We start from the raw sequence: 10,926 nt of genomic DNA on the forward strand, positions 1-10,926 counted from the left end.
TCCAGGACGGAATATTTATCTCCGGCGCCCAGCTATCTGCACTACATGATAAAGAGTAATGGTTCCTCTTACCTCGTCCTGGTCCTGCAATGTGATGGTTAATAATTCAGCATACACACACTCTCCAATCTGAAACACACACACGCACACGCGCATATCTCAAACATACACACACACACGCCATCTGAAACAATCACTAGCTGAATTACAACCACGTTTGCATGCTCACTCTCTTAAACACACAAACACACACAGACACACTCCCACACTTTCTCACACACACAGCTACTAACCGTTTCTCCCGGTAATCCATTTCCCTTTGCTTTCATGTTGGCTGCAAATCACTTCACACCAGGCACTAAAGCATTGTGCTGCTCTCTCACACACACACACACACGCACGCACGCACGCACGCACGCACGCACGCACGCACGCACGCACGCACGCACGCACGCACGCACACACACACACACACACACACACACACACACACACACACACACACACACACACACACACACACACACACACTCAGCAACACCCATAGGCTGCAGAAGTTGTGGATGTAGCGTCCGTGACGTCACCCTAGTGGTTCACACACTGCGCTACGATGGCAGACCATAGCATTTTACGGAGCCTGGCAATTCTTTGCAACCATAAGGGTTACTGATCCATACTGGGCACGGTGTACACAGATCCTTCTGCAACCACCTCAAGGCCATCAGAGGAACTACGTGCTGGTCGCCTACAAACAATGAGCCTCACAAACCCTCCAGATCTCTCTCTTTCTCTCTGCTGGCACTGAGAAAACTGTGGTACTCTTCTTTGTAATACTGTCACCCCCGGAGTGCCACTAATGATGACACGTTGCATTGCCATCAGCACCGGGTAGAGCCTGTCAAACGTGATGAACAAGGCGCGTTACCCAACTGTTTCTCTGTTCATTTAAACAATCCATGTGCAGAGGTTGGTCAACGTTTGGTGTGTATCTAGTGAAAACCAAGAGCTGATCAGTGTGTGTGTGTGTGTGTGTGTGTGTGAGTGTGTGTGAGAATGAGCATGTGTGTGTGTGTGTGTGTGTGTGTGTGCATGTGTGTATTTAAGAATTTGTGTGTGTGCATGTGATGTGTGTGTGTGTGTATTTGAGTGTGTTAAAGTTAAACCAAGAGCTAATGATAGCTGCTGCTTCAGTGCATGCATTTGTTTGTGTGTGTGCATGTGTATGTGTGTGTGCGTGTGCGCTTGAGCGTGCGTGTGTGTGTGTGTGTGTGTGTATGTGTGTGTGTGTGTGTGTGTGTGTGTGTGTGTGTGTGTGTCTGAGAGAGAGGGATGTGTTCTACCTTGACACGTGTTCAGGTAACATGTTTATTCTGAGTGTGTTCCCTGCAGGGCCCTCTCAGTATCGACCAGCTCTCAGTCCTCGTCAGCGCTGAGCAGAGTGGGTTGCTGGTCGTCATGAGTGGACCCCACATGGGGGGGTATTGATCCACGGCCTTGGAGGGGCTTAAGAGAGGAGTGATCAGGGAGGGGGCCAGGGTAGGAGGGGACTCCTGAGATTAATACGATTAAAGGACTGATTTTCATCATTCTAATTATCAACAATAATTAACGCAAATGGTCATAATGATGTTACTGATAATGCTGTTTATATTAACAGTATATAAGTGTCGAAAGTCCTATGGAAATAGTCATAGACCTACTGAATAGGAAATAGGGAATACAACAAAAAATTTACGAAAAATGAATAAAACAAAATTTAACTACTTGATTATAGAGAGCAAAATAATTGGGCTCATTAAAAATACCATGTTTGTATGTGTACTGGTGAAATGGTGTGAATCGTTCATTCATTATTTTCATGGTTTCACTGGGATATGAGCTTCATAAAACATGTTTGCCTTTCTAATGAGGTTTCCTTCCCTGACTGCTGACATTACCCATAGAAAACCATAGTTCCCTCTTGGAAGGTGAATTTATTTGACGTTATTAAGCATGTGTTGTTTATTTACCCTCACTCAGGGATTGTGTACTGCAGATTAAGGGGTTCAAACCAAGAACCTTTCGGCAAGGACTCAAATGCACTGCCCACTGGCCTATTCTGCCCACATATGATTATTGGATACGGGCTGCTTGTGTAGTTCTTAATGTTGGCAGGCTAGACCAACAGTATGTTGTATGGTTTTCTATGTAAAGTCACACTCAACTCTCAAACAACTGAAATAATTTCAGCTATTTCTCTGAAAAAGTTTGCCTTGTCTGTTCTGACGTCCTTGTTGTATTTCAACGCCAACAGCCGAGAAATGCACTAATGACTCAGCCACAGACAAGAGATCAAAAGACGATATCTCACTGGATCAGCTGTTCAGTGGTTCCTCTAGATCTTGTTTGCGAAAGCTCCAACATGCCACCTGAGAGCTGGTGGGTAGCCTGGGCTCAGAACAACCTACAGCAGGCTGGTCCAATCAGGTCTATCCACTTCCCCCAAGGTAGTTGGAGGAGTCGTCTTCGTATTGGACCATAGGTCGGCATCTAACCTGTGTTGCTCGAAGGCGTATTGCCTACATTAGTTGGTGTTTAAATGGACCGATTTTATCTAAGTAGAAGTTGAGTATATCTCCACTATACATACCTACATCTATAAATACAAGTGTAGGTACATTTAAACAATGTTCTCGCCATTCTACTTAGTCTTGACATTTTTGGGTTAGGGTTAGACTAACCCTGAAAAGTCTTTGGTTAGGGTTAGACTAACCCTAACCCTGGAAAATCACTGAAGCGCATGTATGTCTTACCCCAAGCTACGGCATGGGGAGAATTATCTTCTTGAGCCGACGTATGTACATCACAACAAATCTCAACAAAAACGAGAGCAGCTGTAATTCGAAGTCTATCAACCATTGAACCCTAACCCTAACCGTTACCCCAACCCTAAACCCTAACCCTAACCTCTTTTTCTAATAAATTTCCCCACACAGAGGATATGCCCACCTGCAAGGTGCTCTCTAAGTTTCAAATGCCCCTCATGTCGCTGAATGTGCCTGGCTGCCCTGATTACACCTGCTACCTGAGGGTCTAGACCACGCCCAGAAGCCCCCCGCCCCTTGTCTCGTGACACTGCGCTGTCTTATTAAAAGTCTGCGGGCCGCCCAGCCCATTTGGCAAGACATTCATATTTCAGACTTTTATCCCTACATTATTCACATGGACAGAGTCAGTAAGTAGTTGGACCAAATCATAGCCGTCAGTCTCTCTGCTTGGTGAATACTCTTAGACCACATCTACTTTTGACATTTCTTCCTAGCCCCAACCCCTAATTTAGACCCAAAGTTAAAACCAGCTTTTATATTTAAACCTTCTCTCCTATAAACCTCAACTGACTGGTTTAAAAAGTTGGATGAAGACTTTTCTTTAATACAAACATCTTATTTTGAAGCCCACATATTCCAGAACATACAAACAAGTAATAAATCCTGTATTTCCGAGATTATAAACACCTAATCTGAGCGGCATAGCCACATTTCCTTTGTTTTCTTGTTTGTTGGTTTCTTTGTAATGGTGTACATAACCCTATTGTGTATATGTATGTGGGTCCTGGTATATGAATGTACTGTTTATTAGTGCAGCCCTGTCACAATGATGATAATCTGAGGGCGACAGACGCTCCTCAACTGGGCTTCTGAGGACGGCCCCTCCACTGGACCACAGTCTGCCTGGCTGCATGCTGATGTGAGTGTGTGCGTGTGTGTGTGTGTGTGTGTGTGTGTGTGTGTGTGTGTGTGTGTGTGTGTGTGTGTGTGAACATGTGTGTGTGTGTGTGTGTGTGTGTGTGTGTGTGTGTGTGTGTGTGTGTCTCTGTGTGTGCGGGTGTGTGTGTGTGTGTGTGGGTGTGTGCATGTGGGGATGATAAGTGCTGAATCAGGAGAAGCAGAGCCAGCAGAGGATGCTGGGCCTAGTCTAATAAACACACACACACACACACACACACACACACATACGTTCATACCCACACATACCCACACATACACACACACACACACTGTCCCATAACCCCTTTCTTCACACATTGTCCCATAGCCCTCGGACATACTTACTGTCCAATTTTGCCCACACACACACACACACACACACACACACACACACACACACACACACACACACACACACACACACACACACACACCATCTCATAACCCTCCCACAAACACACACCTTCCCTATAACTCTCCCACACACTCTGTTCCAACCCCTCTGCCCCCCCTCACAAACACACATATACTGTCCCATAACCACACCCACCCCCCCCCCCCCCCACACACACACACACACATGCACACTGTCCAATAACCCTCCCCCCCCCCCCCCACACACACACACACACACACAGAAACTGTGGCAACCCCCCCCCACACACACACACACACACACATACATACACACACACACACACACTGTCCCGTAACACATGCACAGTCACATAAACCCACACACACACTCTCCAATCTCTCAATAACTCTCTCCCCCTCACTGTTCCATCGCTTTCAATGTCCCATAGCCCACTATAGCTCGCTCTCTATTCCTCTCTCTTTCTAGCTCTCTCCGTTTCACAGCCGACTATCTCTCTCTTTCCCTCTCTCACTCTCTGCCTGTTCCATAGCCAACTATATCTATATCCCACTCTCTTTCTTTCCCTCTGTATCCAACCAATTTTTTCTTTCCTTCTCCATCCCTCTCTCTCAAGCTCTTGCTGGCTCTCTCGTGTCTCCTCTCCTCTCTCTCTCTCTCTCTCTCTTCCTATGTAATGGTCTTGACGATTTCTTCTAAATACTCATCAACACACAAACATACATTTGATATTCAGGGAAAAAACTATGGATGGAGAGAGCGATCACATATTCAAAAGCTTGCAGATTATACTATGGCATGGCGATGTGCCAAACTTGCATCTTCTCATTAAACCACACTAGTGGTAAATATGAATGGCTCGTAACCGGACCGCCTTCTCTACTCATTCCTACACAACAGCGACCCCTGGTGGACCAAAGACATCCGGGCGAAAATCATCTTGAAAAGCGAGTTTGGGTTTCGGTTCCCACTGGGGCCCTGAGTGACAGATGGTTGTGTTTTTTTGTGTCAGCCAGGGACTCAATGTATTCACTGTCCATTTAAACCAAAGCCCCAATTTCGTTTTGTTTTAGTGCTCTAGGACATCTTTGTCAATCTCTAACATAATGCAATAATATGCATGAAGGCATCCAAGCTGGAAGCAAGAGTTGTTTATAAAACTAATGTTAAAATTAAAGCTGTGAGCAGCATTTAAGGTGCCAAGCCTGAGCCGACCAATAAACCATCAAACCTAACCCTAAACCTACCGACCAATAAACCATCAAACCTAACCCTAACCCTACCGACCAATAAACCATCAAACCTAACGCTAACCCTACCGACCAATAAACCATCAAACCTAACCCTAACCCTACCGACCAATAAACCATCAAACCTAATCCTAACCAGACTATGACGCAGACCATAAACCTAACCCTAACCTAACCATTAAGTTTGATGAGGATTGGGTTAAGTTAACCCAGCCTTTTGGCGTTAAGTTAAATTTTGACCATTTTCGACGATTTTTGCATTTTTGGACTGTTGCTATAGCGCCACCTTTAGGCAGATTTAGATACAATTTTGACAGTTTCATCTTGACCCATGTGCCTTGGACTATCCCAAGTTTGATGACAATTGGGTTAAGTTAACCCTGCCTTTTGGCGTTAAGTTAATTTTTGACGATTTTCGACGATTTTTAGCCTCTGGTGGCCATGTTGTTTTGGCAATCAACTTCATATTAACTGAGCAGTTGAAACTTTGGGCCCCAACAGCCACTGTGTCAGTCCCGCTCAAATCAAACATTGCGTCTATGAACTGTGGCGATTTTAGTGACAGGCCACGCCGTGAAATTCCATTCAAAGTGGCCAACTTTGAATGGAACGCCATGGACACTCCCTTCAATGTACAGTCACAAATTTTATTGCATTCATTCCACACCATTTCTTGACTGTACTGACCAATTTTTAAGCAGATCTGATAAATTTCCTAGGAGGATTTCACTCAAATACAAGGCGAAAAAGTGAAAATGGCTGCTGAGAGTGAAAATGAAAATGAAAATAGCCGACTTCCTGTTGGTTTTGGGGCATAGGTCCAAGAGGCTTTTCTGTAGGTCTTGGCACGTTATACGGGCCTACCGAGTTTCATACATATTGGTGAAACGTGGCGCAGGGGCTGCTTTTTAAAGATCCTGTAGGGGGCGCTACAAACATGAAAAACACGATGTTGGGTTTAACTAGTTCAGAATTTGATTCTGAACAACTTTTTTATTGGAGTCAACATCATAGGAGTTCAACTTGATGTTGATATGAGCAATTAACTCTTTTCACGGTTTGGCGGCCATGTTGTTTTGCCAATCGACTTCATTTTACTTTAGAAATTGGAAATTTGGGCCTTAACAGCCACTAAGTTGGTCCCGCTTAAATCAAACATTGCGTCTATGAACTGTGGGGATTTTAGTGACAGGCCACGCCCATTTCTATGCCACGCCTTATTTGAAAATATGTTGACTTTAACTTGTTCATAATTTGTTTCTGAACAACTTTTGTATTGGAGTCAACATCATAGGAGTCCAACTTGATGTGGGTGCTTTAAAATTGTATGTACAGACTAATCCTAAAGACCGTTTGAAGATAATGGTCCATAGATGATATGGGCTAAAGGATTTTTGTCAAAGTCAAAAAACCTGGGATCCTTAGGGAATTTAATGTTTTTAACTAAATTCAAAATGGCGGCAAATCTGGAAACCGGAACCGGAAGTCATAGGTTCTTGAGGCATATTTGTTCATCATAAGGATATGCATGTGTGAACAAGTTTCATGAGTGTAGGTCAAACCAGTTACGAGATATGCTTGTGCAAAGTTTGCATTTTTGGACAGTTGGTATAGCGCCACCTTTGGGCCAATCAGTGTAATATTTGCTGTCTGTTAATCTTGGGTCTATCTCTACAGGTCTAGTAAGTTTCATAACAAGCGTGCGAGCGGTTTAGGCTGTGTAATGCAAACGCGGCGGAATATAAATAATAACTAGAATCACAATAAGTTGCCTTCGCACAGTTGCCTTCGCACACTTGGCTGCTTGGCACCTAAAAATAGATATAGGCTACTGTTTAGGCTATAAATATCATCTTGTGTTAGTAAAGCTCCGCAACTATTGGTCCACCTTGGCCTCTGACTCACTGCAGTGACTCAATGCAGTGCTTTCAGATCATATGGTAAAAATTACGAAATGCCAGTGATTTAGTCTGCATGGACACCGTTCGTATCCACGGTGTATCTCAATTTAAATGAATCGTTTGCCGTTGACAGCTCCGGGACTCAAGCTCCGTCTCTTTTAATTAGGATGAAAGTGTTCGCATCCGTTCAGACTCACCGGAGAGCAGAGAGAGAATTACACTCATTTCGAAAGGAAGTCAGTTAACCAGAGAGACGTAGGAATCGGTGCTCTTGGTCGCTCATCCATATCTCAGCAACTCTCAAGAAAGTTTTTCTCGACTAAAGTTTCTCCCCGGGAGTTTTTCAGCGAGTGGCGATAGCTCCCAGCCTCGCCTTCATCTCTCCCACCATGTGTCCCAGGGGTCGGCTTCAGCTCTGGCTCCCTGCGAGTCCCCCCACACATCCCAGGCTAATTATCGTCGTCCCAGTTTTATTTCCCTTCACACATTTGAAACCCTTAAAATGGTCTATATTTGTACTTAATAAGGAGTAGTTCAGCATATGGTATAACCATTTTTCATTCTTTTGTTTTGAACGTTTAGCCCAAATGATTCCTATGTTTTGTGATCGGCCTTTCTTTCGTGTACTTTCGTCTACTTTTAATGAGCACTGTGATTTAGATCTGATTGACACTGTTTTTGTTACACTTTGTTGCGTCATCCTTGTCTACTCTGGTCGACTATTTTATAACCACCATTCATGTCTCGCTTATTTTAATTATCCTGTCTTTGTTTTTACACCCTATTGCATAAGGCACAAAGTGTTCGCTCAAAGTACAAATGTTCATTGATGTCAAGTTAACAATTAAAACTTGCTCCCTCCCTCCCTTTCTCTCGCTATCGCTTTCTCTCCAGGTGTGTGTGTAGCGGTACTTGGCTTAAGTAAGTATCTGAACATTTAGATCTGGTCAGTCAGCTAGAGCAAGTCGGGTCCATATCTCACAGATATAGGGCTATTAGACAAGCAGACAAAATACTAGAAAGACAACCAGACATATGAGATATGTGTTTGGATTTGCAGATGTGTGATAGAATGATTTGCAGATATGTGATAGATAATGATAAAAGAGTGATGTGCTGTGAGCGATGTGATGAGAGTTATATGATGAGAGAGTGATGTGATTAGAGAGTGATGTGATGAGAGTGATGTGATGAGAGAGTGGTGGGGTGATGTAATAAAAGAGTAATGTAATGAGAGAGTGATGGGATCATATTGTGATGTAATGAGAGGGTGTTGTGATGAGAGTGATGTGATGAGAGTGATGTTGTGGGATGAAAGGGTGATGAGTGAGTGATCTGATAAGAGGGTGACTTGATGAGAGGGTGATGTGATGAGAGGCTGATGTGATGAGAGTGATGTTGTGGGGTGAGAGAGTGATGTGATAGTGACATGATGGGATAAGAAAGTGATGTGATCTTAGAGTGACTTGATGAGAGGGTGATGTGATGAGAGAGTGATTTGATGAGTGATTGATCTGATGAAAGAGAGACTTGATGAGAGGGTGATGTGATGAGAGAGTGATTTGATGAGTGATTGATCTGATGAAAGAGAGACTTGATGAGAGGGTGATGTGATGAGAGAGTGATGTTATGGGATGAGAGAGTGATGTGATGAGAGAGTGATGTAATGGGATGAGAGAGTGATGTAATAGGATGAGAGCGTGATGTAATGGGATGAGAGAGTGATGTGATGGGATGAGAGAGTGAGACGGTTTGCTACTCCCTCATTACGAGGGGGCCCCAGCTGGCGTTCAACATATCTTGACTGTTTGCTGTCCTGGCTCCAAGATGGTGGAACGAGCTCCCCAGCGACATCAGGACAGCTGAGACTCATCCTCCCTCTCAGACAGAAAACTTATCTGCTCACACTACATCTTGGCCTATGAAAACATCTTAAAATAAAAGAAATAAAAGAAAAGAAAAATAAAAGAAATAAAAGAAAATAAGATACTTACGCGTGTTTCTATAATGTATCACTTCAAGACATTTGCTCATTATGAATTGTATGGATTTGCATGATTCTTGCACTTTTTGGATTGTATCTTCATGGTTGAATGCACTTATTGTAAGTCGCGTTGGATAAAAGCCAAACAGTATAAGACTGGTGTAATGATGTTGGTGATGTGATGGTACAACAGTGATGAATGATGGTACAGAGTGATGAAATGAGAGTGATGTGATAGTACAAGAGAGTGATGTAATCTGAGTGATGTGATGGTCCCAAGAGAGTGATGTAATGAGAGTGATGTGATGGTACAACAGAGTGATGTAATGAGAGCGATGTGATGAACGAGATGTGATGGTAAAAGTCTGCGGTGTAATGAGATTGATGTGATGGTACAACAGAGTGCAGTAATGAGAGTGATGTGATGGTACAAGAGAGTGATTTAAAGAGAGTGATGTGATTGCATCTTCAGGCATTGTATGTGTGCGTGTGTGTGTGTGTGTGTGTGTGTGTGTGTGTCATAGGTTTCTGGATCTTGTGTTTGGTTTTAGAGTGAGGTTCTAGGTAAGGGTTTGAATTAACACAAAGGTATTATGTTTGATTCTTAATGTCTTCACAAGTCTAACTATATTCTACCTATGAAGTGCACTTCAAATGAGTCCACTCAAATTTGAAGTGCACTCAAGTAAAAGTAACGCGATAGGATACCTTAATAAGTAGGATCGAGTTTGACTTCTGAAGACTCCTTTGTACCTTTCTGCCGGCAGTCAAATGCCTTATAGCGACTTGGCTATCAAGTCTGTTCCAGCCTTTTTTTAGTATGCTACTTCAGCTATTATTTATAGATCACTTTATGAGAAAAATGCTTTTTTTCTAGTACTATGAAAAAATGCATGGGCCCCATGTGTTTATGTGGCTTGAGAGTGTCTTATATTAAAAACAACGTCAAAGTACACATACTTTTTAAAATGTATTAAGTTTCAGGAGACAAAAAACGTTCATTCAACAATTGCCAGCCGTTCATATCATAGTTTAGCTCTAAAGCTGGTGCGTCCAATCAAATTGCTTCTTTAACCATCAACCACTTTTCACAGCAGTCACCAGCCCGATCTGTGTTTCATTAAGTCATAACAGGCAGAGAAGGCAGCCGGTAATGACTTGGGTGTTGAGTCCTAAAATAACATACTTCTACTCAGCACTATCGCATGTCAATCACAGGCTATCATACTGCGGTAGGCTCGTCTAGGCAAATCACAAACACATAACTCTGACAGTTAGACAGAGACAGAGGGAGAAGGAGAGAGAAGGGGGGGGGGGTGGAGGGAGAGAGCGAGAGAGAGAGCAGCAGATCTTGTGGAACTGATATTGTGGAACAAAAGTCGAGATATTCTCGCTGTTTGGGATACAAATATAATAAAGTAGTAATCTTTTAATAAAAGTTTTTCTTTTTCATCTCAAAAGAGCAAGCTTGTCACTTTGCTGCATTGAATGGATGCAAAGTGCCAGTAGAAAACTGGCACAATGGTGCAAACAAATCACCTTAGAAACAATCAAAATAGACAGGGAAAAAAACAGGACCTCATTTCCACAGGGGCAACATGAAAACAAGAGACATATTGGATTGAAGCACAGTTTTGTTACAGTTTTGTTTCTTGAAAGGTAAACTGCT

This window comes from Micromesistius poutassou (assembly GCF_964030765.1).
Source record: "Micromesistius poutassou genome assembly, chromosome: 3".
NCBI lineage: Eukaryota > Metazoa > Chordata > Actinopteri > Gadiformes > Gadidae > Micromesistius > Micromesistius poutassou.